At 53.3% G+C, this 24,679-nt stretch overlaps 1 long non-coding RNA gene across 2 annotated transcripts; it reads left to right on the top strand.

Moving 5' to 3' along the window:
- The first annotated feature begins 10,211 nt into the window (after window positions 1-10,211).
- On the top strand, window positions 10,212-15,571 carry LOC311198642. 2 transcript variants are annotated; one of them, XR_014617708.1, is made up of 4 exons: window positions 10,212-11,481; window positions 13,332-13,569; window positions 14,338-14,434; window positions 15,288-15,571. It is a non-coding gene; the product is annotated as an uncharacterized lncRNA (long non-coding RNA). The 2 variants fall into 2 exon arrangements; XR_014617709.1 differs by having other exon boundaries at window positions 10,212-11,737; window positions 13,356-13,569.
- The last annotated feature ends 9,108 nt before the right edge of the window (window positions 15,572-24,679 follow it).

Here is a 24,679-nt window from a genome sequence, read left to right as displayed (position 1 = left end):
GGCGCAGCGCACGGAAGCCGCCGCGTTCTGCTGCCTCCGTGCACACTCGCCGCGTTCCTGCGCGGGTGCGCGCAGAGCCCGCTGCGTGCGGACTGCGGCCGGGCGGCGCAGCGCGAGCGGCAGGGCGCTTTAACGAGGGACGCCGCCATTGCGGGGCGGCCGCTCCCTCCCGGTGAGGGGGGGGTTCCGCCGCCCGTCGCGGGGTCGGCCGGGGCACTGTCAGGTCCGGGGAACCCCCGAAGGCGATGGGACTCCCTCGGGGGGGCAGATTTTGGGAGGGGGGCGCGCGGGTGGGGGGGGGGGGTCACTGTCATGTGCGGGGATTCGAAGACGGGGTGAGGTCGCCCATCCGGGCGCTGACCGAGCTGGTACCTGCTTAGCTTCCCGGACGGGGAAGCTGTGAGGTCACCGGACGCTCCCTCCCGGAGAGGCGCCGGTACCCCCCCCCCCGCCCCCCCCCCTCGCGGGATCACTCGGTGCTGCCGCCTTGCGGACACGCAGCGGTACTGCGCCCGGGTGGCGCAGCGCACGGAAGCCGCAGCGTTCCGAAAGTTCCCTCCCGGTGAGGCGGGGTTTCCTTCGCCCGTCGCGGGGTCGGCCGGGGCACTGTCAGGTCCGGGGAACCCTCGAAGGTGATGGGACTCCCTCGGGGGGGGTCAGATTTTGGGAGGAGGGGCGCACGTGGCGGGGGCACTGTTAGGTGCGGGGATTCGAAGACGGGGTGAGGTCGCCCATCCGGGCGCTGACCGAACTGGTCCCTGCTTAGCTTCCCGAACGGGGCAGCTGTGCTGTGTAGCCCCCCCCAAGCTCGCGCCCCCAAACGGGGGCCCGGAAGCCCCCCGGCGGCCATTTTTCCGTCGGAGCCGCACGGAGATGGGCGCCGCCATGCTCGGCAGCCCCCCGGCCGCCTTTTAACCGCCGGAGCCGCACGGAGATGGGCGCCGCCATGCCCGGAAGCCCCCCGGCGGCCATTTTTCCGCCGGAGCCGCACGGAGATGGGCGCCGCCATGCCCGGAAGGCCCCCCGGCCGCCTTTTAACCGCCGAAGCCGCACGGAGATGGGCGCCGCCATGCCCGGAAGCCCCCCGGCGGCCATTTTTCCGCCGGAGCCGCACGGAGGTGGGCGCCGCCATGCCCGTAAGCCCCTCGGTCGCCATTTAACCGCCGGAGCCGTACGGAGATGGGCGCCGCCATGCCCGGAAGCCCCCCGGCGGCCATTTTTCCGCCGGAGCCGCACGGAGATGGGCGCCGCCATGCCCGGAAGCCCCCCGGCCGCCTTTTAACCGCCGAAGCCGCACGGAGATGGGCGCCGCCATGCCCGGAAGCCCCCCGGCGGCCATTTTTCCGCCGGAGCCGCACGGAGATGGGCGCCGCCATGCCCGTAAGCCCCTCGGTCGCCATTTAACCGCCGGAGCCGTACGGAGATGGGCGCCGCCATGCCCGGAAGTCCTCCGGCGGCCATTTTTCCGCCGGAGCCGCACTGGAACGTATCCCGGCATGCCCCGCTCCCTTGCGGGGGAGTATATCCCGGCATGCCCCGCTCCTTTCCGGGGCAGTATATCCCGGCATGCCCCGCTCCTTTCCGGGCAGTATAACCGCGGAGCTGCCACGAGGAGCCTGCCCGTGCTTTCCGGGGCGATGAGGGGGCCCGTCGGGATGCCGGCGCTCCCTCCCGGTGAGGCTCCGGTTCCGCCGCCCGTCGCGGGGTCGGCCGGGGCCGGGCGGTCGGCGGGTCGCGGCGCGAGTGGTCGCGGCGGGCCGGGGGTCGGTGCGGGGCGCGCGGGCGGCGAGGCGCCGCGCCTTCCACCCCCCCCCAGCCGCGGCCGGCCTTCTGCCGGCGCCGGTCCGTGCCGGGACGTGTCTCCGCGGCGTCCGGCGGGGTGTCCGGGCCGGGAGGGGGGGCTCCGCGCCGCGCGGGCAGTGCGCGGAGGGGGTCGCGGCGGGGGCTTGGGGGTGCGGCCGGGCCAGAGCTCCCGTTCCCCGAGCAGCCGGCACGGGAGACACGGGGCACCGAAGGGGCCGGCGGGGCGGGGCGCGACTGGGCTCTTCCGGTCAGTCTGAGCGTGTCCGGGCCGCGGGGCTGGCAGGTTTGGGGGGATTTGGGGGTTTGCGTGGGTCTGTGTCTCTCTCTAGTTGCGGCTTGTGGGTTTTCTGTCTCGCGGGGCTCTTTTGGCAGAGGAGGGCTTAGGGCTTCTCTTGTGGCTGCTGTGGCGTTCAGTGGTTATCGGGGGTTCTTGTGGTGTCTGGGGTTTCCGGGTTTGCTGGTTTCTTCGGCTCGGTGGTTATTTTGCTCTGGTCTTTTCTTGGTTTTCTGGTTTGGGTTTCTTTTGTGGTTTTAATTGGGTTTTTGGGGGTTCCGTGGCTCGCAGGGTTTCTATAATTTTTTATGGTAAATGAAAATGGAGCACAGGTTCTGCTCTGCCTTTTGTTTCCTTGTCAGCCTTTGTTGCCCTTGTGAAATGTCCAAGCCCATTGGAGACATTGCTGTTTGGCTTGCTATTTGAGCTTTCTTCTTGGATACCTTGTACCCATTAAGTCCCCAAAAGTTTAAGAGTTGGGTGGTTACCCATCCAGAACCTGTTGTCCTTCTTGTGAGTCTTGGTCCTTCCCAGCCCTCCACTGACCCCTGCCCTTTCTTACTACTCCTCTGATTTTTTTTTTTTTTTCCCCTTGCCTGTACTTCTCTATTCTACTGTCCTGCTCCCTTTTCTTCTCTCCCTTTCTCTTTCTTCATCTCCCTCTCCCTTTTCTTTTTCTCTCTGTGCTTTTTTCCTGCTTTCTCTTCCTCCTTTTTTCGTCTTCCATCTCTGTCCTGCAGGCCACTGCAGTTACTTTCCTTTTCCATCTCTTTGTCGTGATCTGCACCTGTCTTGTTTTCTCCAAAAATTTCTCTAGCCTGTTGTCTGGTGTTCTTTTTTTTTTTTTTCATTCTATATCTCACTGTCCCAGGCTGCAAGCTGGCCCTTGAATATGCTTTATTCTCCATAAATGCAGGTGCTGTTGGCAGCAGTTCATGAAACGAGGGGCATCTCCAGCAGATCCTGTAGAAGACAGAGTTGCTGCCTGAGGAGAGCACGCCTCAAAGTGTGCATCGTCAGATTTGCGCTCGCTAGAGAGTATGGGACGAAGCTGGCATTGGCGTCCTGTCCAGCCAGTGTCAGGTGACACCCACTTTGCTGCGCACTGGTTACAGGAGGATCTAGAGTAATACAGATGTACTTCTCAGCGAAGGCAGCGAAGCAACACTTTCCTTTCAAACGGTGAGGCTGGTAAGGAAAGCGCAGTTTGTCTCTGACTGTCTCTATTCCCTTTGTCTCAGGGAGGCTGAATGAAAATGATGACTTCTTGACTGTGTTATCACACTGGGTGAGTAGGTGTGACATGCTGGAGCTGGATACTGAAGTTGAGTACGTGGTGGAATCGATGGATCTGTGTTTTCTGCATGGAGAAGGTAACCTGTCATTCGTTTATTTTTCTTAAAATGAAGCAAAGGACTAGGGAAGGTGGGTTCTTCTTCACAGCGCAGATTTTGATGACATTGTTGGAGTAGAAATCCATCCAAGGGTGGTCCTAAAGTTGGCAACATCAGTAGCATAACAAGAGAGTCTCATGGTTCCGCTGTAAAGTGGAAGTACAGAAAGCTGTTCAGCTCGCAGAGTGCAGGCCTGTGTGACCTGGGAATCTACTGATGGACTCTGCCTTATGAGGTGAGATATTTTCGATCGAGCAGGGGGAGTCATCGTGACTTAACAATGTGGTAGCTACACTTGTGATGGGCTCCTGCAGTTTTATCAGCTATCGGACCCCGGAAGGCCTTCATCCTCCCTCCGTCTCTAGGATGAAAAGGCAAAACATGCCATATTGTGAGGATGATTGAGTACAATTTTCTGCCGCTCCATAAATAACTTTGATACTTAGTATATGTTAGGAGTGCTTGTGGGAGCTTCAGCCTCTTCTCGAAGCAGTCCCGTCTGTCTAAAGCGCGTGCTTTTAAAAACATCTGTGTGTTACATACATTAGGAACTAAAACTGCAGCTTGATTTTCCTCCTCTAGGGCTGATTTTTCATAATTGCTTCACCCCGGTAACAGAAACGGATAGGCCCTGTTTCGTCAGGGTCAGTCCTGACCTGGTTTAAATGCTGCTGCAAAGCTTCAGTGTTTCAGTTTGCAAGCTGTAAAAATACTTTGTTAAAGATAAGAGTGCTTCTTGGAACTTAAGTGGTAGAACCACCTTCTCAATGGTAGCTTTTGCTGGCTTGCTTTTGTGCAATGTACATCTTTGCCATTGTGATTTAGCGTGCCTGATTGGTTTAGCATACAGACATTGGCACCCGCTGAGTTGATAAACAGGTCTTTCTCACTGTGCCATTTTTCCACTTCCTTTAATTGTATCTTTTTCAGTCTGTAACCACAGTTAATGTCTTTTTTTTTTTAAAAAAAAGCACACTACAGCAGCTTGCTTTGTTCATGTGTTCAAAAGATGTTTGTGGTTGCTTTTCCCCCAGTTGTTGCTTGGTTTTTTTTCCTCTTTAAATGCTTTCTGAAAGGTAGAACTGCATTTCCTTGTAGGGTGCACTTAGACTTTTTCCATGTTATCGGAGTTGTAAGAACATGTCAGTTTCAACACAGAAAAAAGGTCCAGCTTTTGCCACGAGGCTTTTGCCATTAGGGTTTAGCCTAATGTTGCCGAGGAAGCTTTCTTTCTGCTTCCCTCTAAGCCTTACTGTAAAAAAGAAAAAAAGCTGTCATGGGAAAGCCGGTTAAATCGGGCTCGGACCCCAGATTGTCACCGGTTTAATGCAATGAAAGTGTCCTGACTGGACTGAAGCACCCTAAAACACTTTGCGTGCTGCAGCATAAGAATGCAGATGGCTTATCACGCAGTAACTTGGGGATCAGCACCGTTTGCTGCCACTGGCAGAGGCTTTTTTCTTATTCCTTCTGACTGACACGGCGATAGGAGGTGCCTGTTTTGTGGCAGTAGTGCAGCAGCACCATCTCTCGACCCTGCTGCCTCAGACATTGCTTAGCCTCACTGCATTTTGTTTCCTGGTTTTGCTCGGCAGGACAAGTCCTGTTTGGCTGTAATCGCAGGGTTAGAGTGTAATATGAGGAAAGGAGGGTGTTGGCTTAGGAATTTCTGTTCCGCTTGCCACAGTTTTGCCACCAGTATTGCAGTTGGCGAGGTGGCTGTCGGGCGTGGGAATCGCGGGGGTGAGTCTCAGTGTGGGGACAGGTTTGTTGCTGACGCTTCAGCTGTTGGGGTTTTTGAGTTGCTGATGTGTGTTTTCTCATTCTACAGAACCACCTTCATGTTGCGTTCCAGGGAGTGTACTGTGGATGTACAGGAAAGATCTTTCCTGGTGAGACTGTCTATAACCACCGAAGATGTTCGCCAGCTCTGCGCTGAGAAGTTCGAGGTGGACAAGCCGGCAGAGTGCAGCCCGTTTCTTGTTGTCGACGACACCTGGCAGCAGCTGACGGAGCATACCTGCCCTCGGGAAATGAAGGCTGAGTTGCACAGCTGTCCCCAACCCCAGGTCTTCCACTTTGTCTACAAATGTGTTAACAGAGATCTGTGTGGTGCCATTTGTCACAATGATGACTCCACGTTTTAAAAGCAGCAGCTCGTCGTTGGATTTCTGTTCCTCTTGTTAACGGCTGAAAACATCTTTGTTGGCTGGCATTCCTTAGGAGCCGAGACTGGTCTTAAACCAGGATTGCCCAGTAAAAATCCCTTAGCCACATCAGGCATAGCTTAGAAAACCCCATGTAAATCGTGCCCAGGGCCGGTTATGCAGACTATTCCACCAGCGTGTTTGAGCGAACAGCCACAAGACTCTGCTGCAGCATATCATATCGTGGCCCTCGGCAGGTTGTCTGCTGTGGTGTGCAAATGTCTTATTCTTTTTGCACCTGGCCTCTAGCCACATGTCATTTTGATTTATATATGTGTATGCTAGACAAGCATTGCAGTAAACTGGCTGGTGTTAGCTTGGGTTCGACTTGTCCCATTCAGGGCATCAGTTAACTCAGAATTACCTGGATGATTGATTGCATTCTTTCCTGGTTTGTTTTTTTGTTTGTTTGTTTGTTTTTAATTACAGAAAATTGTGGGGGTTTATTATAGACATCTTGCAGCAGTTGCAGGTAGACTGTCAGGGTCGTCTTCTAAAAATATTTTTTCAGCTGTAAAGAATTCAGTAATTATGCATGTCATTTTAACATTCAATATACAAGAATAAGTCTCTTTCGGGTTTTGGCGTATTGCATTTAAGGTCTCTATGGTTTCTCCTCTTTTCCTGTTACAGGTGAGTTCTTGGGAGCTTGTGGTACCTGTAAGAAGGTCGTAGTATTGGCGCTGGTGATTTCATTGCCTTTATCTGAACTGGATGTACTGTTACCTGGGTTAGTGTTTCTATCCATTGGTTTAGACAGCCTTGTGGGTAGGAAGAGGAAGTTGAAAGAAAAGGATGTAGAGAAGGGGCAGAGAAAGAACGCAGAGAACCGAGTTTAGGATTAAAATGTGTTAGTCTGTCTGCTGGTGCAGGCTCCTCTCAGAAAATGAGCCAAGGAGGTTGGTAAGGTGTTTGTAGTTTTACTGATTTTTTTTTTTTTTTTTTTTTCCTGGTTTTTGTGGCTATAGGGGTTGGGTGGGTTGGTTTTTTTACAGGGTCTGGGATTTGTGGGGTTAGTGTGGGCTTGTGAGGTTTTTCTGTTGGTTTGTTTTTTTTAACTGGGGTTCTAAGGGGGGGTTTTGGTTCTCTGCCTTTTGAAGGCTTTGGGGTTCTGTGGGTTGTGGGTTTGGGGGAGGGCTAGGGGCTTCTGTGGTGTTTTGAGTTCCCGCAGCTTTTCTTGTGGGGTCTGGGGTTTGTGTGTGTCTTTAATGGGGGTTTGTGGCTTCTTTGGTTTTTGGGCTTTGTGGGGGTTTCTAGTTTGTGGGAATTCTTTGGGTATTTTGGTTTGGTTTTTCTTAGGCTGAGAGGCTTTAGGAGGAAAGCCTGTTCTGAGCGTGGTGTTCTCCTTGTAACAGAAGCAGGGTCTCACTGCGGCATGCCAGCTGTCGTGGCTAACAAGGGAGCTTTTTTGTTTTGTGTTGTTATCAATATTACAAGAGTTCCACTTTGTAAAATGCTTTTGTGATGAGTTCAGGCTACGTCTTGCATCCATTGAAAGCAGTATTTACTGGGGCCGAGTCTTCCTGTTTGGAGCTGAGGAAGGAAGTATGGATTGAATAACAATGTATTGTTTTTTGACCTGCAGATGGTGGAAGAAAGTGAGGAAAGACTAACAGAAGAGCAGATTGAGTCACTTCTCCAGGCAGTCACCAGTCTTCTTCCAGGGGATCCAGAAGAACAGCCAAGAGACTTGGCAATGTTGGCTGAAGACGAAGGTGACCAAACCTTGGAGGCATCTCAGCCCAAAGCTGGCAACGGTTTCGACAGAGGAGAATCGGCTAACAATTTTCTGGGTTATACTTGGCAGCAGTTTACTGTTGTATTGGACATTGTTGTAAAATGCCTTAGAATTTTTATTATTCAGAGGTGATGAGGGAACCAGTTGTTTCCAAGAAAGCGTGGCCAAGGCCACTGTTGTTGTGGCATCTTTCCATCGATGGGGCTGGCAGCAGCTGAGTCAGGGCGGTTGGCTCTTTTTGGGGGACTATGGGGTCTTTACAGGGTCTCTTTTTGGTGGGGTCTAGGGCTTTTCGGGGGGGTTCTCTAAGGGGGGGTGTGGGGTTCTTTGAGGGGATCTTTATGGGGTCTCATTTTGGGGGGGATGTGAGGGGCTTGGGGGCGTCTTTAAGGAGTCTCAGGTTTTTTGGGGGGTGGTTAGGGTTCTTTATGGGGTCTGTTTGGGGGGTCTGGGTTTTTTGGGGGGGCTCTTTGGGGAGTTGGGGGGCCCTAAGGGCCTTTTTAGGGGATCGTGGGGGGGCTCTTTGGGGGGGGGGGGGGTGTCTCTGAGGGGTTCTGGGGGGGTCTCTCTAGGGTCTATTTTTGGGGTGTTGGGGGTTCCTTCGGGGGTCTTCTAGGGGGTCAGGGGCCATGGTGGGGTTCGAGGGCTCTCAGAGGGGTCGCAGTAGGGTTGGGAGGGGGGTTGAATTCGCTGGAGGAGATGGGGGGTTGTTAATGAGCGCAGGTCAGCGGCAGACGGGTAATTAGTGGGGCAGGGGGAGCCGAAAAGGGCCGAGCAGAGGCGGAGAGATACGAGCAGAGGCGGAGAGATACGAGCACTGGCGGAAAGGCCCGAGCACTGGCGGAAAGGCCCGAGCGGGGATTCGAACACGGGGGTCCTCGGTGCTGCCGCCTTGCGGACACGCAGCGGTACTGCGCCCGGGTGGCGCAGCGCACGGAAGCCGCCGCGTTCTGCTGCCTCCGTGCACACTCGCCGCGTTCCTGCGCGGGTGCGCGCAGAGCCCGCTGCGTGCGGACTGCGGCCGGGCGGCGCAGCGCGAGCGGCAGGGCGCTTTAACGAGGGACGCCGCCATTGCGGGGCGGCCGCTCCCTCCCGGTGAGGGTGGGGTTCCGCCGCCCGTCGCGGGGTCGGCCGGGGCACTGTCAGGTCCGGGGAACCCCCGAAGGCGATGGGACTCCCTCGGGGGGGCAGATTTTGGGAGGGGGCGCGCGGGTGGGGGGGGGGGGTCACTGTCATGTGCGGGGATTCGAAGACGGGGTGAGGTCGCCCATCCGGGCGCTGACCGAGCTGGTACCTGCTTAGCTTCCCGGACGGGGAAGCTGTGAGGTCACCGGACGCTCCCTCCCGGAGAGGCGCCGGTACCCCCCCCCCGCCCCCCCCCCTCGCGGGATCACTCGGTGCTGCCGCCTTGCGGACACGCAGCGGTACTGCGCCCGGGTGGCGCAGCGCACGGAAGCCGCAGCGTTCCGAAAGTTCCCTCCCGGTGAGGCGGGGTTTCCTTCGCCCGTCGCGGGGTCGGCCGGGGCACTGTCAGGTCCGGGGAACCCTCGAAGGTGATGGGACTCCCTCGGGGGGGGTCAGATTTTGGGAGGAGGGGCGCACGTGGCGGGGGCACTGTTAGGTGCGGGGATTCGAAGACGGGGTGAGGTCGCCCATCCGGGCGCTGACCGAACTGGTCCCTGCTTAGCTTCCCGAACGGGGCAGCTGTGCTGTGTAGCCCCCCCCAAGCTCGCGCCCCCAAACGGGGGCCCGGAAGCCCCCCGGCGGCCATTTTTCCGTCGGAGCCGCACGGAGATGGGCGCCGCCATGCTCGGAAGCCCCCCGGCCGCCTTTTAACCGCCGCAGCCGCACGGAGATGGGCGCCGCCATGCCCGGAAGCCCCCCGGCGGCCATTTTTCCGCCGTAGCCGCACGGAGATGGGCGCCGCCATGCCCGGAAGCCCCCCGGCGGCCATTTTTCCGCCGGAGCCGCACGGAGATGGGCGCCGCCATGCCCGTAAGCCCCTCGGTCGCCATTTAACCGCCGGAGCCGTACGGAGATGGGCGCCGCCATGCCCGGAAGTCCTCCGGCGGCCATTTTTCCGCCGGAGCCGCACTGGAACGTATCCCGGCATGCCCCGCTCCCTTGCGCGGGAGTATATCCCGGCATGCCCCGCTCCTTTCCGGGGCAGTATATCCCGGCATGCCCCGCTCCTTTCCGGGCAGTATAATCGCGGAGCTGCCACGAGGAGCCTGCCCGTGCTTTCCGGGGCGATGAGGGGGCCCGTCGGGATGCCGGCGCTCCCTCCCGGTGAGGCTCCGGTTCCGCCGCCCGTCGCGGGGTCGGCCGGGGCCGGGCGGTCGGCGGGTCGCGGCGCGAGTGGTCGCGGCGGGCCGGGGGTCGGTGCGGGGCGCGCGGGCGGCGAGGCGCCGCGCCTTCCACCCCCCCCCAGCCGCGGCCGGCCTTCTGCCGGCGCCGGTCCGTGCCGGGACGTGTCTCCGCGGCGTCCGGCGGGGTGTCCGGGCCGGGAGGGGGGGCTCCGCGCCGCGCGGGCAGTGCGCGGAGGGGGTCGCGGCGGGGGCTTGGGGGTGCGGCCGGGCCAGAGCTCCCGTTCCCCGAGCAGCCGGCACGGGAGACACGGGGCACCGAAGGGGCCGGCGGGGCGGGGCGCGACTGGACTCTTCCGGTCAGTCTGAGCGTGTCCGGGCCGCGGGGCTGGCAGGTTTGGGGGGATTTGGGGGTTTGCGTGGGTCTGTGTCTCTCTCTAGTTGCGGCTTGTGGGTTTTCTGTCTCGCGGGGCTCTTTTGGCAGAGGAGGGCTTAGGGCTTCTCTTGTGGCTGCTGTGGCGTTCAGTGGTTATCGGGGGTTCTTGTGGTGTCTGGGGTTTCCGGGTTTGCTGGTTTCTTCGGCTCGGTGGTTATTTTGCTCTGGTCTTTTCTTGGTTTTCTGGTTTGGGTTTCTTTTGTGGTTTTAATTGGGTTTTTGGGGGTTCCGTGGCTCGCGGGGTTTCTATAATCTTTTATGGTAAATGAAAATGGAGCACAGGTTCTGCTCTGCCTTTTGTTTCCTTGTCAGCCTTTGTTGCCCTTGTGAAATGTCCAAGCCCATTGGAGACATTACTGTTTGGCTTGCTATTTGAGCTTTCTTCTTGGATACCTTGTACCCATTAAGTCCCCAAAAGTTTAAGAGTTGGGTGGTTACCCATCCAGAACCTGTTGTCCTTCTTGTGAGTCTTGGTCCTTCCCAGCCCTCCACTGACCCCTGCCCTTTCTTACTACTCCTCTGATTATTTTTTTTTTTTTTCCCCTTGCCTGTACTTCTCTATTCTACTGTCCTGCTCCCTTTTCTTCTCTCCCTTTCTCTTTCTTCATCTCCCTCTCCCTTTTCTTTTTCTCTCTGTGCTTTTTTCCTGCTTTCTCTTCCTCCTTTTTTCGTCTTCCATCTCTGTCCTGCAGGCCACTGCAGTTACTTTCCTTTTCCATCTCTTTGTCGTGATCTGCACCTGTCTTGTTTTCTCCAAAAATTTCTCTAGCCTGTTGTCTGGTGTTCTTTTTTTTTTTTCATTCTATATCTCACTGTCCCAGGCAGCAAGCTGACCCTTGAATATGCTTTATTCTCCATAAATGCAGGTGCTGTTGGCAGCAGTTCATGAAACGAGGGGCATCTCCAGCAGATCCTGTAGAAGACAGAGTTGCTGCCTGAGGAGAGCACGCCTCAAAGTGTGCATCGTCAGATTTGCGCTCGCTAGAGAGTATGGGACGAAGCTGGCATTGGCGTCCTGTCCAGCCAGTGTCAGGTGACACCCACTTTGCTGCGCACTGGTTACAGGAGGATCTAGAGTAATACAGATGTACTTCTCAGCGAAGGCAGCGAAGCAACACTTTCCTTTCAAACGGTGAGGCTGGTAAGGAAAGCGCAGTTTGTCTCTGACTGTCTCTATTCCCTTTGTCTCAGGGAGGCTGAATGAAAATGATGACTTCTTGACTGTGTTATCACACTGGGTGAGTAGGTGTGACATGCTGGAGCTGGATACTGAAGTTGAGTACGTGGTGGAATCGATGGATCTGTGTTTTCTGCATGGAGAAGGTAACCTGTCATTCGTTTATTTTTCTTAAAATGAAGCAAAGGACTAGGGAAGGTGGGTTCTTCTTCACAGCGCAGATTTTGGTGACATTGTTGGAGTAGAAATCCATCCAAGGGTGGTCCTAAAGTTGGCAACATCAGTAGCATAACAAGAGAGTCTCATGGTTCCGCTGTAAAGTGGAAGTACAGAAAGCTGTTCAGCTCGCAGAGTGCAGGCCTGTGTGACCTGGGAATCTACTGATGGACTCTGCCTTATGAGGTGAGATATTTTCGATCGAGCAGGGGGAGTCATCGTGACTTAACAATGTGGTAGCTACACTTGTGATGGGCTCCTGCAGTTTTATCAGCTCTCGGACCCCGGAAGGCCTTCATCCTCCCTCCGTCTCTAGGATGAAAAGGCAAAACATGCCATATTGTGAGGATGATTGAGTACAATTTTCTGCCGCTCCATAAATAACTTTGATACTTAGTATATGTTAGGAGTGCTTGTGGGAGCTTCAGCCTCTTCTCGAAGCAGTCCCGTCTGTCTAAAGCGCGTGCTTTTAAAAACATCTGTGTGTTACATACATTAGGAACTAAAACTGCAGCTTGATTTTCCTCCTCTAGGGCTGATTTTTCATAATTGCTTCACCCCGGTAACAGAAACGGATAGGCCCTGTTTCGTCAGGGTCAGTCCTGACCTGGTTTAAATGCTGCTGCAAAGCTTCAGTGTTTCAGTTTGCAAGCTGTAAAAATACTTTGTTAAAGATAAGAGTGCTTCTTGGAACTTAAGTGGTAGAACCACCTTCTCAATGGTAGCTTTTGCTGGCTTGCTTTTGTGCAATGTACATCTTTGCCATTGTGATTTAGCGTGCCTGATTGGTTTAGCATACAGACATTGGCACCCGCTGAGTTGATAAACAGGTCTTTCTCACTGTGCCATTTTTCCACTTCCTTTAATTGTATCTTTTTCAGTCTGTAACCACAGTTAATGTCTTTTTTTTTTAAAAAAAGCACACTACAGCAGCTTGCTTTGTTCATGTGTTCAAAAGATGTTTGTGGTTGCTTTTCCCCCAGTTGTTGCTTGGGTTTTTTTCCTCTTTAAATGCTTTCTGAAAGGTAGAACTGCATTTCCTTGTAGGGTGCACTTAGACTTTTTCCACGTTATCGGAGTTGTAAGAACATGTCAGTTTCAACGCAGAAAAAAGGTCCAGCTTTTGCCACGAGGCTTTTGCCATTAGGGTTTAGCCTAATGTTGCCGAGGAAGCTTTCTTTCTGCTTCCCTCTAAGCCTTACTGTAAAAAAGAAAAAAAGCTGTCATGGGAAAGCCGGTTAAATCGGGCTCGGACCCCAGATTGTCACCGGTTTAATGCAATGAAAGTGTCCTGACTGGACTGAAGCACCCTAAAACACTTTGCGTGCTGCAGCATAAGAATGCAGATGGCTTATCACACAGTAACTTGGGGATCAGCACCGTTTGCTGCCACTGGCAGAGGCTTTTTTCTTATTCCTTCTGACTGACACGGCGATAGGAGGTGCCTGTTTTGTGGCAGTAGTGCAGCAGCACCATCTCTCGACCCTGCTGCCTCAGACATTGCTTAGCCTCACTGCATTTTGTTTCCTGGTTTTGCTCGGCAGGACAAGTCCTGTTTGGCTGTAATTGCAGGGTTAGAGTGTAATATGAGGAAAGGAGGGTGTTGGCTTAGGAATTTCTGTTCCGCTTGCCACAGTTTTGCCACCAGTATTGCAGTTGGCGAGGTGGCTGTCGGGCGTGGGAATCGCGGGGGTGAGTCTCAGTGTGGGGACAGGTTTGTTGCTGACGCTTCAGCTGTTGGGGTTTTTGAGTTGCTGATGTGTGTTTTCTCATTCTACAGAACCACCTTCATGTTGCGTTCCAGGGAGTGTACTGTGGATGTACAGGAAAGATCTTTCCTGGTGAGACTGTCTATAACCACCGAAGATGTTCGCCAGCTCTGCGCTGAGAAGTTCGAGGTGGACAAGCCGGCAGAGTGCAGCCCGTTTCTTGTTGTCGACGACACCTGGCAGCAGCTGACGGAGCATACCTGCCCTCGGGAAATGAAGGCTGAGTTGCACAGCTGTCCCCAACCCCAGGTCTTCCACTTTGTCTACAAATGTGTTAACAGAGATCTGTGTGGTGCCATTTGTCACAATGATGACTCCACGTTTTAAAAGCAGCAGCTCGTCGTTGGATTTCTGTTCCTCTTGTTAACGGCTGAAAACATCTTTGTTGGCTGGCATTCCTTAGGAGCCGAGACTGGTCTTAAACCAGGATTGCCCAGTAAAAATCCCTTAGCCACATCAGGCATAGCTTAGAAAACCCCATGTAAATCGTGCACAGGGCCGGTTATGCAGACTATTCCACCAGCGTGTTTGAGCGAACAGCCACAAGACTCTGCTGCAGCATATCATATCGTGGCCCTCGGCAGGTTGTCTGCTGTGGTGTGCAAATGTCTTATTCTTTTTGCACCTGGCCTCTAGCCACATGTCATTTTGATTTATATACGTGTATGCTAGACAAGCATTGCAGTAAACTGGCTGGTGTTAGCTTGGGTTCGACTTGTCCCATTCAGGGCATCAGTTAACTCAGAATTACCTGGATGATTGATTGCATTCTTTCCTGTTTTTTTTTTTGTTTTGTTTTTTTTTTAATTACAGAAAATTGTGGGGGTTTATTATAGACATCTTGCAGCAGTTGCAGGTAGACTGTCAGGGTCGTCTTCTAAAAATATTTTTTCAGCTGTAAAGAATTCAGTAATTATGCATGTGATTTTAACATTCAATATACAAGAATAAGTCTCTTTCGGGTTTTGGCGTATTGCATTTAAGGTCTCTATGGTTTCTCCTCTTTTCCTGTTACAGGTGAGTTCTTGGGAGCTTGTGGTACCTGTAAGAAGGTCGTAGTATTGGCGCTGGTGATTTCATTGCCTTTATCTGAACTGGATGTACTGTTACCTGGGTTAGTGTTTCTATCCATTGGTTTAGACAGCCTTGTGGGTAGGAAGAGGAAGTTGAAAGAAAAGGATGTAGAGAAGGGGCAGAGAAAGAACGCAGAGAACCGAGTTTAGGATTAAAATGTGTTAGTCTGTCTGCTGGTGCAGGCTCCTCTCAGAAAATGAGCCAAGGAGGTTGGTAAGGTGTTTGTAGTTTTACTGATTTTTTTTTTTTTTTTTTTCCTGGTTTTTGTGGCTATAGGGGTTGGGTGGGTTGGTTTTTTTACAGGGTCTGGGATTTGTGGGGTTAGTGTGGGCTTGTGAGGTTTTTCTGTTGGTTTGTTTTTTTTAACTGGGGTTCTAAGGGGGGGTTTTGGTTCTCTGCCTTTTGAAGGCTTTGGGGTTCTGTGGGTTGTGGGTTTGGGGGAGGGCTAGGGGCTTCTGTGGTGTTTTGAGTTCCCGCAGCTTTTCTTGTGGGGTCTGGGGTTTGTGTGTGTCTTTAATGGGGGTTTGTGGCTTCTTTGGTTTTTGGGCTTTGTGGGGGTTTCTAGTTTGTGGGAATTCTTTGGGTATTTTGGTTTGGTTTTTCTTAGGCTGAGAGGCTTTAGGAGGAAAGCCTGTTCTGAGCGTGGTGTTCTCCTTGTAACAGAAGCAGGGTCTCACTGCGGCATGCCAGCTGTCGTGGCTAACAAGGGAGCTTTTTTGTTTTGTGTTGTTATCAATATTACAAGAGTTCCACTTTGTAAAATGCTTTTGTGATGAGTTCAGGCTACGTCTTGCATCCATTGAAAGCAGTATTTACTGGGGCTGAGTCTTCCTGTTTGGAGCTGAGGAAGGAAGTATGGATTGAATAACAATGTATTGGTTTTTGACCTGCAGATGGTGGAAGAAAGTGAGGAAAGACTAACAGAAGAGCAGATTGAGTCACTTCTCCAGGCAGTCACCAGTCTTCTTCCAGGGGATCCAGAAGAACAGCCAAGAGACTTGGCAATGTTGGCTGAAGACGAAGGTGACCAAACCTTGGAGGCATCTCAGCCCAAAGCTGGCAACGGTTTCGACAGAGGAGAATCGGCTAACAATTTTCTGGGTTATACTTGGCAGCAGTTTACTGTTGTATTGGACATTGTTGTAAAATGCCTTAGAATTTTTATTATTCAGAGGTGATGAGGGAACCAGTTGTTTCCAAGAAAGCGTGGCCAAGGCCACTGTTGTTGTGGCATCTTTCCATCGATGGGGCTGGCAGCAGCTGAGTCAGGGCGGTTGGCTCTTTTTGGGGGACTATGGGGTCTTTACAGGGTCTCTTTTTGGTGGGGTCTAGGGCTTTTGGGGGGGGGGGTTCTCTAAGGGGGGGTGTGGGGTTCTTTGAGGGGATCTTTATGGGGTCTCATTTTGGGGGGGATGTGAGGGGCTTGGGGGCGTCTTTAAGGAGTCTCAGGTTTTTTGGGGGGTGGTTAGGGTTCTTTATGGGGTCTGTTTGGGGGGTCTGGGTTTTTTGGGGGGGCTCTTTGGGGAGTTGGGGGGCCCTAAGGGCCTTTTTAGGGGATCGTGGGGGGGCTCTTTGGGGGGGGGTGTGTCTCTGAGGGGTTCTGGGGGGGTCTCTCTAGGGTCTATTTTTGGGGTGTTGGGGGTTCCTTCGGGGGTCTTCTAGGGGGTCAGGGGCCATGGTGGGGTTCGAGGGCTCTCAGAGGGGTCGCAGTAGGGTTGGGAGGGGGGTTGAATTCGCTGGAGGAGATGGGGGGTTGTTAATGAGCGCAGGTCAGCGGCAGACGGGTAATTAGTGGGGCAGGGGGAGCCGAAAAGGGCCGAGCAGAGGCGGAAAGGCCCGAGCACTGGCGGAAAGGCCCGAGCACTGGCGGAAAGGCCCGAGCGGGGATTCGAACACGGGGGTCCTCGGTGCTGCCGCCTTGCGGACACGCAGCGGTACTGCGCCCGGGTGGCGCAGCGCACGGAAGCCGCCGCGTTCTGCTGCCTCCGTGCACACTCGCCGCGTTCCTGCGCGGGTGCGCGCAGAGCCCGCTGCGTGCGGACTGCGGCCGGGCGGCGCAGCGCGAGCGGCAGGGCGCTTTAACAAGGGACGCCGCCATTGCGGGGCGGCCGCTCCCTCCCGGTGAGGGTGGGGTTCCGCCGCCCGTCGCGGGGTCGGCCGGGGCACTGTCAGGTCCGGGGAACCCCCGAAGGCGATGGGACTCCCTCGGGGGGGCAGATTTTGGGAGGGGGCGCGCGGGGGGGGGGGGGGGGGTCACTGTCATGTGCGGGGATTCGAAGACGGGGTGAGGTCGCCCATCCGGGCGCTGACCGAGCTGGTACCTGCTTAGCTTCCCGAACGGGGCAGCTGTGCTGTGTAGCCCCCCCCAAGCTCGCGCCCCCAAACGGGGGCCCGGAAGCCCCCCGGCGGCCATTTTTCCGCCGGAGCCGCACGGAGATGGGCGCCGCCATGCCCGGAAGCCCCCCGGCGGCCATTTTTCCGCCGGAGCCGCACGGAGATGGGCGCCGCCATGCCCGTAAGCCCCTCGGTCGCCATTTAACCGCCGTAGCCGCACGGAGATGGGCGCCGCCATGCCCGGAAGCCCCCCGGCGGCCATTTTTCCGCCGGAGCCGCACGGAGATGGGCGCCGCCATGCCCGGAAGCCCCCCGGCGGCCATTTAACCGCCGTAGCCGCACGGAGATGGGCGCCGCCATGCCCGGAAGCCCCCCGGCGGACATTTAATCGCCGGAGCCGCACGGAGATGGGCGCCGCCATGCCCGGAAGCCCCCCGGCGGCCATTTTTCCGCCGGAGCCGCACGGAAATGGGCGCCGCCATGCCCGGAAGTCCCCCGGCGGCCATTTTTCCGCCGTAGCCGCACGGAGATGGGCGCCGCCATGCTCGGAAGCCCCCCGGCGGCCATTTTTCTACCGGCGCCGCACGGAGATGGGCGCCGCCATGCCCGGAAGCCCCCCGGCGGACATTTAACCGCCGGAGCCGCATGAAGAGGGCGCCGCCATGCCCGGAATCTCCCCGGCGGCCATTTTTCCGCCGCTGCCGCACGGAGGTGGGCGCCGCCCTGCCCGGAAGCCTTCCTCGGTCATTTTTCTACCGGAGCTGCACGCAGATGGGCGCCGCCATGCCCGGAAGCCCCCCGGCGGCCATTTTTCCACCGGAGCTGCACGGAGATGGGCGCCGCCATGCCCGGAAGCCCCCCGGCGGCCATTTTTCCGCCGGAACCGCACGGAGATGTGCGCCGCCATGCCCGGAAGCCCCCACGCGGCTATTTTTCCGCCGGAGCCGCACGGAGATGGGCGCCGCCATGCCCGGAAGCCCCCCGGCGGCCATTTTTCCGCCGGAGCCGCACGGAGATGGGCGCCGCCATGCCCGGAAGCCCCCCGGCGGCCATTTTTCCGCCGTAGCCGCACGGAGATGGGCGCCGCCATGCCCGGAAGCCCCCCGGCGGCCATTTAACCGCCGGAGCCGCACGGAAATGGGCGCCGCCATGCCCGGAAGCCCCCCGGCGGACATTTAATCGCCGGAGCCGCACGGAGATGGGCGCCGCCATGCCCGGAAGCCCCCCGGCGGTCATTTTTCCATCGGAGCCGCACGCAGATGGGCGCCGCCATGACCGGAAGCCCCCCGGCGGCCATTTTTCCGCCGCAGACGCACGGAAATGGGCGCCGCCATCCCCGGAAGTTCTCCGATGCCCATTTTACCGATGGAACACCATCGAGAGTTTACTCTCTATTCCGGGAAGTCCTCCGACAGCCATTTTACCCCCGAAGTACCACAGACAACTTCATCTTTATGCTCGGAAGATGTCTGACGGCCATTTTACTGGAGAGATATCGTAGGGTTTTATGTTGTCTTACCAGCTTCTTTTTCCCAGTCATCAATTGCTCCCTCTCTGCTCTTTAGTATGTCATAGTTGTTTTGTGTGCGTGCTCGGGGACGAGGTTGAGTTGGGAGAGGTTGAATTTTTTTTTTTTTAGGTGAGTTGAGGGTTTGTGTGGAGTTTTTTTGTTGTTTGTGAGTTTTTTTGGGGGGTTGTGTGTTTATTTGCGTCTAGGGTTTGTGTAAATTTTTTGGTTTTTTTTTTAAATTGGTTTTTGGTTTTTGCGTTGGTGGATTGTGTGTGCTTGTGGGGTTTGGCAGTTTGTAGGGTGTCCTGGTTCAGCCCCAGGCAGCAGCTGATCTCCACATGCCGCTCGCTCCCCCCTACCACAGCAGGAATGACAGAATTACTCGGTTGGGAAAGACTTTTGAGATCATGGAGTCCAACCATACCTGTCCTCTACTAAACCAGGAGAAACACACAAAGGCGTCACGGGCTGGGATAAGGTGAGTTTACGGACACGGCACAGTGAGGGGAGCAACAACAGAGTCTGTGACCGAAAACATAGACAAACATAGAAAACATATCAGCCTCTGATAACTTAGAGTACTTCATGGATGCTGGACCACACACAGACTGTGTCAGCACCACACAGCCCCACTCCTCCTTGACCTGCCCCTTTTATGGGTGGTGTAGTGTCACGTGGTATGGAAAGCAGTCTGGGCCACCTCAGGTCAACTGTGCTGGCTCCTTGTGAAACTTAACTCTGTCCTGGCTGGAACCAGGACAGGGTTTACTTTGGTTGTGGCTATTTTTGCTTACTTGTTTTGTTCATCTCTCTCTGACTGACTGTCCCTATTTTTTAATTTTTTCCTCTACCTGTCTAAGACAGTATGGACTTTTTCCTGCCTCTCTTCCTATCTGCCTGCTGCTTCTTTCTCCGTATCTGACAAGCTCCCTGTCTCCATCTTTCTCTGGCCGTCCCCTTCCCCATGTCCTGCTTTCTTGCTACAGCCCAGCTATCACACTGGCACCACTTTTCTAACATTCTGTACTCTAGTGTTCTGCTCCTCAATTGTTGGTAGCGTCTTCCACCTTGGCATAGCAGCCCATATCTCCAGCAGCCTGCTAGGCCAGCTGTCCGTTTCCCACTGGACTGCGGAGCACAGCTCTGGGAACGAGTGCTGAGGTACCTTGGAGTGGCCTCTGGAACAAAGTGACTCCCAGGACTGGTTCCATGCTGAATAAACACCTGCAGCCTTTGACCTCCTGGCTGCATCTGCTTGTCCTTTGTCCTGGGGAAAGGGCTTTGAGGGAGGCCAGGGGATGAGCTGTTGAGGATCAGGCAGTGCCACTGGCCCCATCTGCCCTGCCCCCATCTCTTTCCCATGCTGCTGTGATTTTCTTTGCTTCCCTTTACCTTTTCTCTTCTCTCTTTTCTTCTGCCCTGCTTCCTCTTTCTCTATCCCTCTTGTACTCATTCTCCCTTTTATTTTAACCTTTATGCTTTTGCCCTGCTTTCTCTCAGCATTTTTTCCTCATCCTCTATCTCGGTCCTGTAGCTGCTCATTGTTTCTTCTTTTTCCATTTCTTTGCCCTGAACTGCATCAATCTATCTTCTTTTTTCTTTTTCTCTTTCTCACCTTTCCATATCCCCCTGCCTCCCCCTGCACCCCTCTCCTATCCCCCTATCCCCCACCACTCCTACCACCCTTTTTTTTTACTTGTTCTTTTCCTCTCTATACCTGTACATGCCACTCCATGTCCTGGCTTTTTATCTCTCTCTCCCCCCCCCGCCCTCAATTTCTCTTTTCATTTTTATCTTTATCCTTCTCTCTGCAGTTTGGTGTCATTTTCATTCTGCATCTCACTGGTCTTCTCTCTTACTCTCTCTGAGCCTTTGTCCTGCTTTCTGTTCCTGTTTCTGTTTTTTCCTCTCCTGTTCCATCTTTCTGTCATTTTTCACTGGCACTTTCATTGGCTCTCTCCCAGCATCCTCCTCTGAGTCCACCTGTTTTTTGTATTGTCCCACTTTTTATCTACCTGTCCCTCACATGTTTTCTGTGCCCTTTGTTGTGTCTTTCTGTCTTTCCTTGTCCCTCTGGCCTTCTGCCAGTGATGGTGATGTGTTTTTTTTCCTCATCCTCCCCCCCCCCACCCCCCCACCCCCCTTTGTCCATCTCTCTGCCTCGGTCCTGTTACTGTCCTGCTCTCTCTCCATCTCTAATATTTCATTCTAATGCCTTTCCTGTCCATTTTCTTTTCTTCCCTAACTTTATGTCTGTACATTTCCACCCCACTGGCTGTCCTATCATTTGTTGCTATATCCTCCTGCCCAGTTCACTGTCCCATTATTCCCTCCTGTCCTGCTTCCTGGTCTATTTTTCTTCTACCACAGTTCATCACTGTTTTTTCCCTTCCATTTCTTTGGTTTGATTTGTCTCTCTCTTCTCCGCCCAGCACTGCCTCCCTGCCCCACCTCCTTCTGACTTGTTCTGTACTTTTCTCTTCTTCCTGCCTTTTTTCTTTCTTTTCTTTTTAATCTATGTGTTCTGCTCCCTTCTTGTCATTTCCTTTCCCTCATTTCTGCTCTCTGACCGTGTTTTTCTTTTGCCACATCCCTGCAGGTCTCCTCATGCCTTTTGAATTATTTTCCATCTTGTTGTCCTTTCTCCTGTACCTCTTTATGTGTTCCTTAATAATGCTCATTTTTTTTTCTCCTGCTGTTCCTCTGTTTTGTTCCCCATTGCTGTATTTTCATTCTCTGTGTCTGCTGCTCCAGTAACAGCTGACAAGTTGTCCTCAAGGAAGGGTTACTGTACAGACACCAAGCCCCAGAGCAGACTCACTTCTGGGCTTTACACACACTAATCAATAACCACTTGCTGTCCTTTTTGCACTCATGGCTGTGTTTGTAGTCCTTTGTGCTTGCAAGTAGCTGTCACAGAGTCAGGTTACACAGTGAGTATAGGGGCCACTGCTGCAGCTGTGGGCTGGTGCCAGAGGAGCCTGGCAGGGGGTGGGTGGGCAGTGAGGGTGATGAAGAAGGCCCCTCTCTGTAAAAGGGCTACAGTTGTCATTAGCATCGATTGGGGAAACAGTGGCATCTCAAAATGCTCTGGCAGAAGATGGGATTGTTGTCTGAGGAGAGATACAGTCCTCTCTATGGATGAATTGCTTGTTCTTTCCCTCTCTTGTTTGCAGCATCTCATTTTTTGTGTCCTCATTTGTCATTCTTTCATCTGGGATAGAGTTAGTTTTCTTTCTAGCAGATGGTATAGTGTGATGTTTTGTATTTAGGATAAGAACAATGGTGATATATCACTAGTATTTTAGTTCTTGCCAAGCAGTCAAGGGTTCCTGAGTGTCTCATAGCAGCTAGCTGACAAGAAGGTTAGGGGCACCTGAGAAGTCAGAAATGGACAGGGCCAGGACAGCTGCCTGGAACTGGCCAAAGGGATAATCCAAGTGTATGATATCATACTCTGAGTATAACTGAGGGGGGCAGGCAACTCAGGAGCATTGGCTCTGGCTGGTGAACAGTTGTGCTGTGTATTGCTTGTACATTCTTTTATTATTACTATTGTCTTTAATTTTTTTCCTATTAAACTGTTTCTATCTCAAGCCATGAGTTTTATGCTTTTCTTTTTGATCAGCTTCCCCCCCCCCCCCCCCCCCCACTGGAGAGGAGTAAACCAGCAAATGGCTGTGTAGTTAACTCTCTACCAGGTTAAATCCATCTCTCATTAGCCACATCCTGCTTTCATCTCCTTGTCTCACAACTCTTTTCTACATCCTGCTATCCTTCCTCCTGCTTTTCATTTTTCTCTCTCTGTCTTCTGCTGTATTTGGGTGCCGAGCCTTGTATCCAACTCACTACCAGGATTTGTTATGTGCACTAAGGAGTAAAATTTTCCTGTCACTTCTGGATGTGTTTGCAGCCCTCGGATGCAGAGCCTGTGGCTGTGGACAGGTGCAGGGATGATGTGCTGGATGATGTGCTGTGTGGCTACAGCTGGGGCAGCCCCAGGCATGGCCAATGAGGCTGAGGGAGGGGCCAGCCCTGGTCCATGAAGGGGCTCCAGCTGTACAAATAAAAACTATTTACATACCAAGTTGCAGCATCAATATGACAGATGCAGTAAAAGTGGCAATTATTGGTTTCAGTAAGAGTCCCTTTCTCCATTCAGCACTTTGCAATCCATCAATTTAAGTCAGAAAACCCATTCCTGCCTTTGAATCTTCTGCAGACAGGACTCTCCCCTTTCCCAGGGGACTGTGGGAAGGGTGGTGGGTGGGGCCAGGGGTATATGAGCAGCTGGCCTTGGCCTAGGCTGCTTACTTTCCTGAAGGTTTTCTTTGGGGTTAGTGCTCTCTCTGTCTTTTGGCAGATGGAGCTTTGTAGTTGGCTTGGCTTTTTAGGAACGTGTATCTGCGATGGCTTGGCTGTTTGGGGAGATATATCTGAGGTAAGAACTTCAGGTTAAGCAGCATGTATATAATGGAAAGCATCTTTGTGTGTAGTTTTGAGTGTTTATGTTTTCAGGGGATTGTAAAGTGACTTTTTTATTATTATTTTTGCTTTGTTCTGTATGCTGTAAGCTGTGAGTATTGTTTCTAACAGGCCTAATGATGAGATTTTTCTAGTTGGGATTAGGGCGAGCATCTTGTCCACGTACTGAGTTTTAGTCTTTTCCTATAAAGTAATGGGTATCAAAGGTGTAGTATCTTCTGGGTTTCAGGACAGCTCATGGCTTTCCTGGATGTTCCCAGAGTCACAGGGTTTTGTGACTTTTCTTGTGGGGTCTGAGGTTTGTGGGTGTTTCTAAATGGGTTTTGTAGCTTCTTTGGGTTTTGGGCTTTGTGGGGGTTCTTTGGGTATTTTAGTCTGTTCATTTTTCCTGTTGCCAGCTTTTAACTGGTGGAGAGAAGCATCAAGGTGGTGAAGGTCTCTTGCTAGTGTTAGAAGCTGGTAGGGAGTTGCTTTTTCTGCTGCCGTGCAGATCTCTACCTGCCTCCTGCCCATTCCTTTTTCTTTTTTTCCCCAACATGGAGAAAGGAGACTGAGGAGGGAGACCTCCTCATATTCTATGGCTTCCTTATGGGGGGAGGCACTGGTTTCTCTTTGGTGACTAGTGACTGAACCTGAGGGAATGTTGTGAAGCTGCAACAGGGGTTGTTTAGGTTGGATATTAGGAAGAGGCTCTTTACTCCTAGGACGGTCAGGCATTGGAACAGGCTTTTCAGGGAAGTGGTCACAGCACCCCACTCGACTGAGGTCAAGTGTCTGGATGATGCACCGAGTCAGATGCTCTGACTTGGCTGGTCCTGTGTGGAGCAAGGAGTTGGACTTGATGATCCTTATGGGTCCCTTCCAACTCAGGATATTGTACGATCATCTGCTTCTTTCTTGCTCTCTCTGCCAGCCCATCTACCTTTCCGGTTCCCCAAATCTTAAACATTAATCTCTTGCCACATCTGTCTGTGCCACTTTGCCTGATAATCAGTCTTTCATTCCAAATATGGGGTTTTAAAAAAGTTTTATTTATTTTGTATTGTATTTTTAGGGGGTTGTAAGATGGCCCTATACAATTATCTATTGGTCTTTGGTTCTAAATGTGTGGCGTTTTACTGACTTTCCTGACCATACAGAAGATAGAACCTCACCTTTTATTAACTAACATTGCTCTGTAATGTTTAAGTCCTGAGCATCGCTTCTCCTAGCAGGCACAATGATGAGATTGTCTAGGTGGGGTTAGGATGAGCCTTTTATCTGCCTGTAGAGCCTTAGCCTTTCCCAACAAAATAATGGGGACCAAATACGTAGCATTTTCCCGGTTCCTGGTCAGCTCACAACATTCCTAACAGTTCCCAGAGCACCGTGGGTTTTTTTCTAGCTCATTTGGAGGTCACAGCAGGCCCCTCATGGACTATAAGCATTAGCCCTTTATTAAGGCAGAGTAGAGAATGTTTTTAGCAAGAATCCTTTTCTCCATTCAGCATTGATTCTCTGATAAACAACTTGGGTCACAAGAGCCACACCTGCTCCTCCAGCTGCTTTTAATCCCTCTGCAGGCAGCATCATCCCCTTTCCCAGGCCACTGTGGGAAGGGCAGTGGGTGGAGCCTGGGGTATATAAGGCACCTGCCTTGCCTTTGGCAGCTCATTCTACTCTCTGTCTCCTGTCATAGTGTTCTGGTTTTCATTCTGCAGCTGAAGCATTGGAGTTGCTGCTGTTGTCTTGGTTCGTGCATTCAAGGTAAGTGTTTTATAACTAGCTAAGTGTGGCCAGTGTCTACCTAGTCAAATGTACTTATTGATGAAGCTTGAGTTGCGTTTAGTTTGTGTCTTTTGTGTTGCCTTTGCCAGGGCAACTCAATCCTATCAGGTTAGCTGTTGGTCTTTTGCTTCTGGGTGCACAGCATTTTACCGGCGTTCCTGACTTTGCACAAGATGGACTGTTGGGGTT

This window comes from Gallinula chloropus (genome assembly GCF_964237585.1).
Source record: "Gallinula chloropus genome assembly, chromosome: 18".
Taxonomy (NCBI): domain Eukaryota; kingdom Metazoa; phylum Chordata; class Aves; order Gruiformes; family Rallidae; genus Gallinula; species Gallinula chloropus.
Note: the sequence above shows the minus strand (reverse complement) of the source record. Positions and strands in the feature narration are given on the sequence as shown.